A 6,000-nucleotide genomic window follows, 5' to 3' on the forward strand; every position below is an offset into this window, starting at 1 on the left:
TACAAAGAGGTACAGGAAGTTGAATTTCATTGAATCCCAGTAAAGGAGAGTTGCTTCCTTCTAATTAAAAGAACAGAATACAGCTTCTACCTCTGGACTGGATGGGTGGGGCTATAACATTCGGATCTGCTCTGAAGGTTAAAATATTACATACCTTTGTGCTGATCTGAGTGGCCTGCGCTGATACTGATTCTATGGTGGCATCTGGTCCTGAGCTGCTACTGAGGGCCATGAATGGGTCCATAGTCCTGCTACAACTGGGTCCATTGCCAGACACGTGCAGTTCCTGAGATGCAGGAAGCAATTCCCTCCAGGCAACCCAGTGGCAGCTAAATGTATGATACTTGAGGGCCAGGGAGAAAACACCTATGTGCCCATAGGACTGCTTCTGTAGCGTCTGCATATACACTTGGCAATGTTACAGATGATTCTGGTTATAGCAACTCTACTAATGTACTTGTTCTTTATGTTCTTTTTCTCCTTCCACACCAGTGGCTTCTGAAAATATGGATGTGCTGTATGATAATATGAGTCTTCCTGGTCTGATAGAGTGGGCAGGCATTAAAGCTGTAAAGCAGGTTATGTGGGAAAAACCTGACTGATGAAAGAATTAGGGAAAATGCAGAAATTGTTCTTTTCCAGATTATAAAACTTGGCAAAAAAAATATATTGAAACAGAAAAGAACTTGGCTATGGTTAATAAGGTTTCTAAATAACCTAGGGCTTTAGGGCTGACTGGCAATGGACTTATAAATCAAAATTGGAATTGTGAGGAACAACAACAGGAAGGGCACGACAATGGAGTAAAACCTACTGAACTGTGCTTTTATAACTGCAGGTAGTTTGCCTCTAAGAGAAAGCCTCAGAAGTTGTTTTATGATTAACTCAGCTAAGAATTAAGAGTATAGTGGCTGGCATGGGGCTTGGGAACTGGGAAAATGTCATAATGAATGATGATGTTCTGATTTCAAAGAATCTTTATACTTCTTGTGAATTGCTTTGCCCATGTAATGAGCAAATAACCTGTAGTAAGAAAAAAAGAATCGTTTTCCTTGTGTAAAACTTACAATAAAAGACTGAGGTTTGACGCTCACGGTAGAAGGAGGATGAGAAGGAGGAGGAGGAGGAGGAGGAGGAAGAGGACGAGGAGGAGGAGGAGGAGCTTGTCCTGCAGCTGATAGCCTGTCATCTTGCATCAGAATCCTGTGTTCATGTACTCACTTCACCTTCCAGACATCCCAGATTCGAGACCCACTTCTCTGCTGAGGCTGGTCACTGGCAGTCCATGGCCTGTGTTAACACGGGAGTCATTGGAACTACGCTGTGCTGAGCTGGGGTTGCTGGCCCTGCCTTCACCGGCCCTGGGGTTGCTGGCCCTGCCTTCACCGGCCCTGGGGTTGCTGGCCCTGCCTTCACCGGCCCTGGGGTTGCTGGCCCTGCCTTCACCGGCCCTGGGGTTGCTGGTCCTGCACTTTACTGGATATTACAGTAGACAAGTTGGCCCTACCTCTCAGGGGAGAGCTTGCCCCTACACTCAGGAAAGATGGCCCCACCACACACTATAGGAGTGCACCTCACCTGGGAAGCACACACCAGCTACAGCACACAGGAGAACAGGCCCTGCCCCACACCAGCTACAGCACACGGGTAGCACACTAGAGCTGACCCTATTGTCTGGCCACCCTGGGCACCAGACAGGCACATGATGCACAGATATACATGCAGACAAAATACCCACACACACAAAACAAATAATTTTTTAATCTTCAAGACAGTTGAGTGTAAAAATATTCCAAGAATTCGTAATCACAAATGAAAAGTTAAAGCAAAGTATGCAAAAAAAAAAAAAACGGGTATTAAGCACACAAAAATGTGAAGGATTGATCTTAGTTGATTTGGGGACTTTTTGTTTTTTGTTTTGTTTTCGAAGTATGATCTCACTATGTACCCTTGACTGGTCTGGTACTCACTATGTAGACCAGGCTGTCATCAAACTCACAGAGATCCTCCTGTCTCTGCCCTCAGCGCACTGGGATTAAAAGTGCATGCCACTATGACTGACAATTTTAGTTCATTTTAAACAAATACGTATTTAAGCTCTTGTTCCATTTGTTAAGGACATACCAGTTCATAAGTACTAGGTTTGCTTCCGTGTGTGGATATAGGGAGCATGAGCTTCATAGCCTGGAAAGCAGAGAGGATATGGGAAATAGAAAAGACAGAGCTCTAACCGTGAACTGGCAATGGTGGCTTTGCGAAGCCACCAAGGAGAAGGGGAAGAAGTCAGCAGTGCTTTCCAAGTGACTCACCAGCCATATGTAATAAGGAGACAGCTACCACGCAGACTTCATCCTTCATCTCCTAGCAGATGACACCTCCAGATGGCCCTGCTAAATATAATGAGATGATAATCAGGCAAACAAAGACTTCTAATAACGCAGCAGACAAATTCCGCATAAGCCTACTGATAGGACATCAGCCAGAGACGAAGCTAAGATAATGTCATCAGGGCAGACGTTGAGCTGCCAGCTCCAAACATTGATGTCACCAATTAAGTTTAATTACAGGCAAGGGATGTAAGGGTAATGGCTGGTGGCTTGAGTCTGGATCGCCTTTGAAGTTCTTGCCTTCACTAAATAAAAAAAAATTATTCCATTTATAAGTCAGACTATTTAACCCCAGCTGCTTTGATGGTTTGTGACAGGAGCTGCCAAGTAATTCCCAGTATCCAGTTTTCAATCTTCTATAGCAGATTTTTGGCCATGCAGGGTGAGGGGGACTGGGGCACGGTGCAGCTCTCCGCCTGTCTTGCAGAAAAGCATGGCCTAAGGTTCCTCGGCACCGGTGTTTTCTGGACAATGAAGGGTGAGCATAGGTATTGTGTGCACCCTGGCCCTTCTGAGCCCCAGTGGAAAGTTCATAAGCATCAAGGCACATTGATTTAGTTTGTTCTGTCGTCTCTCCTTGTTCAGTGATTCACCATCAGCCTCCACTCCACTCTCCTGAAAGAGAAGTTGCAAACGCTCAGATCCCAGACTTTGCTCTCTTTTTCTCCCTAATTTTATTTCTATTTTCTGTGCATTGGTGTCCATGTGAGGGTGTCCAGATCCCCTGGACCTGGAGTTACAAACAGTTGTGAGCTGCCATGTGGGTACTGGGAATTGAACCCAGGTCCTCTGGAAGAGTAGCCAATGCTCTTAACTGCTGAGTCATCTCTCCAACCCCTCATACTTTTAAGATGTGGGGTTTTTTATTGATTTTTATTGAGCTCTACATTTTTCTCTGCTCCCCTCCCTGCCTCTCCCCTACCCTTCAACCCTCCCCCAAGGTCCCCATGCTCCCAGTTCACTCAGAAGATCTTGTCTTTTTCTATTTCCCATGTAGATTAGATCTACGTATGTCTCTCTTAGGAACCTCGTTGTTGTCTAAGTCCTCTGCCCCTTTGGATGTCAGTGTGGCGATCTCTCAGAAAATTAGAAAACAACCTTCCTCAAGACCCAGTAATAGCACTTTTGGGTATATATCCAAAGGATGCTCAATCATGCCACAAGTGCTCAACTATGTTAATAGCAGCTTTGTTTGTCATAGCCAGAACCTGGAAACAACCTAAATGCCCCTCGACCAAAGAATGGATAAGGAAAATGTGGTACATTTACACAATGGAGTACTTACTACATAGCAGAAAAAAGTAACGACATCTTGAATTTTGTAGGAAAATGGATGGAGCTAGAAAACATCATTTTGAGTGAGGTAACCCCGATACAGAAAGACAGTTATCACATGTACTCAGTCATAAGTGGTTTTTAAACATAAAGCAAAAAATCAGCCGACAAATCACAATTCCAGAGAACTTAGACAACAATGAGGACCCTAAGAGAGACATACATAGATCTAATTGTTTTTATTTTTAATTATTTGTGTACTTGGGAGTGGGTGTGCATGTGAGTCCAGTGCCTGAAGAGTGCAGCAGAGGACACCAGGTTCCCCGGAACTGGAGTTACAGGCAGTAGTGAGCTTCCAGATGTGTGTGGCTGGGATCTGAAAAGCAACAAGCGCTCTTAACAACTGAGCCATGTCTCCAGCCCCTAAACACTTTTATTTGCTTGGTTGTATGTGTACGCGCACACACGACACGTGCATACATACCTTGGAGCACATGTGGAGGTCAGAGGAAAACTTGAAGGGGTCAAGAGAAAGCTCAGCTGCAGGTGCCTTTAATCCTACAGGCCCAGTTCCCAAACTCTGAACACTGTGCTCTACTGCCCTCTAGTGGAATCATCTGCAGTTTGCTCATTGTGAAACGTCATCAGTTAGACAGTCAAGTGCGGAAAAGGGCCACCAGAGGGCGTCAGCATGAGACAACAATGCGAAGCCTAAGAAAGGCAAAATCTCAGTCTTTCCTCCCAGCTAGAGCCTCTCACCATTCCTTAGTGAAAAGAACTGAAAGTCAGTACAGAAAGACCCCAGTTCCTCGTCTAAATGTCTGTATGCATCATTTGTATTGTAAACATGCTTGTTGGTTGTAACAAGGTTTCACAAAGCCCAGGGGGACTTCACTTGCTATCAGGCTGGTCCTAAACATGTGATCCTTCTGACTCCACCCCCAACATGCTGGGATCACAGGTCATGTGGTGCTCAGCTCAAACCCAAAGCCTCCTGTACGCTAGGCAGGCATCCTACCTCCAAGCTACCTCCCCAGCCCAGCATTGCCAATCTCTTGACTATGTATCCACAGACACCAGCCAGGAATCTGACACAGATCCAGACCAAGTCTTTACTCTCAAAAAGAATCGTTATAATGAGGGAGGAAGAGCAATATCAAGGGATGGTATAGCAATAACTAATAAGGACTGTATCAAAACATGGAGTAGAGCAGAGCCAAAAAGAGACAAATAAGAACGAAGCAATATGTGTGAGAGAATGCCATAATGAAGCCCAGAGCTCAGTACTGACGTTTGAAATAAATAATCACATCAAAACATGAAGGTTGACTGATCAACAGGAGACAGATGTGCGCAGCTTCCAGGGCTGAGGGAAGCAATTGTGCTGTGTTATGTTGTTGTGTTTTGCCACACAACAATTTTAGAGGAATTGTTACAGCTGTGGAGATGCAAAGATGCCCCGGATTATCAGGAAACCAGGCTGTACTTAGACACAATACACAGCTCTGGAGGCTGGAGCCACAACAGGACAGCTCAGCCCTGGAGGATAGAGCCACAGTAGAGATGTGGGACTCCCCTCTGGATGCTGTGAATACCACTGGTTAATAAAGAAGCTGCTTTGGGTCTATTGCAGCACAGACTAGGGCAGGGTGGGAATTCTAAGCAGATAAAGGAGGAGAGAGTAGGCGGAGTCAGAGAGACACTATGTAATCACCAGAGGAGAGTACTGGCAAACCACAAGCCTCATGGTAAAATATAAAATAATAGAAATGGGTTGATTTAAGATGTAAGAGTTGGCTAGAAATATACATAGGCCTATTAGCAAAACAGTATTGCAATTAATATAGTTTCTGTGTGATTATTTCAGGTCTGGGCAGCCAGGAAATAAACAAGCAGCCTCCATCTACACAATAGGACAGTTCTGGAGGCTGGAACCACAACAGGACAGCTCAGCCCTGGAGGAAAGGTGTCCTGACTTATCTAGAAGCCAGGCTACCTGAAGCTGGGGTGCGATGGGGAATGGTCTCCCCGCAGGATATGGTAACCCTACTCTTCTCCTGGAGAGCCGCTACGGGAGCTCAGCTCTGGTCCTTTAAGGGAATGTCCTAGCAGAGCTATCCACTTCTTCTCCGACCCCAAGATGTTACTTCTTTTGCTAACACTCTGCAGGATTGTAACAGTCTCCTCTGACTCCAGCAAAAAGTTGCTACTTTTTCTGTTCATCCTTGCTCAGTTCCCCTTAAGGGGCGTCCCAGGAAGGTTCTTCTGTTCTTTTCTGCTCCACCTCGCTCAGCCCCCTAAAGCGTCTCAGCAAGACTTTTCAGCTCTTTCCCCTAAG

This window comes from Microtus pennsylvanicus, chromosome 5 (assembly GCF_037038515.1).
Source record: "Microtus pennsylvanicus isolate mMicPen1 chromosome 5, mMicPen1.hap1, whole genome shotgun sequence".
Lineage (NCBI taxonomy): Eukaryota > Metazoa > Chordata > Mammalia > Rodentia > Cricetidae > Microtus > Microtus pennsylvanicus.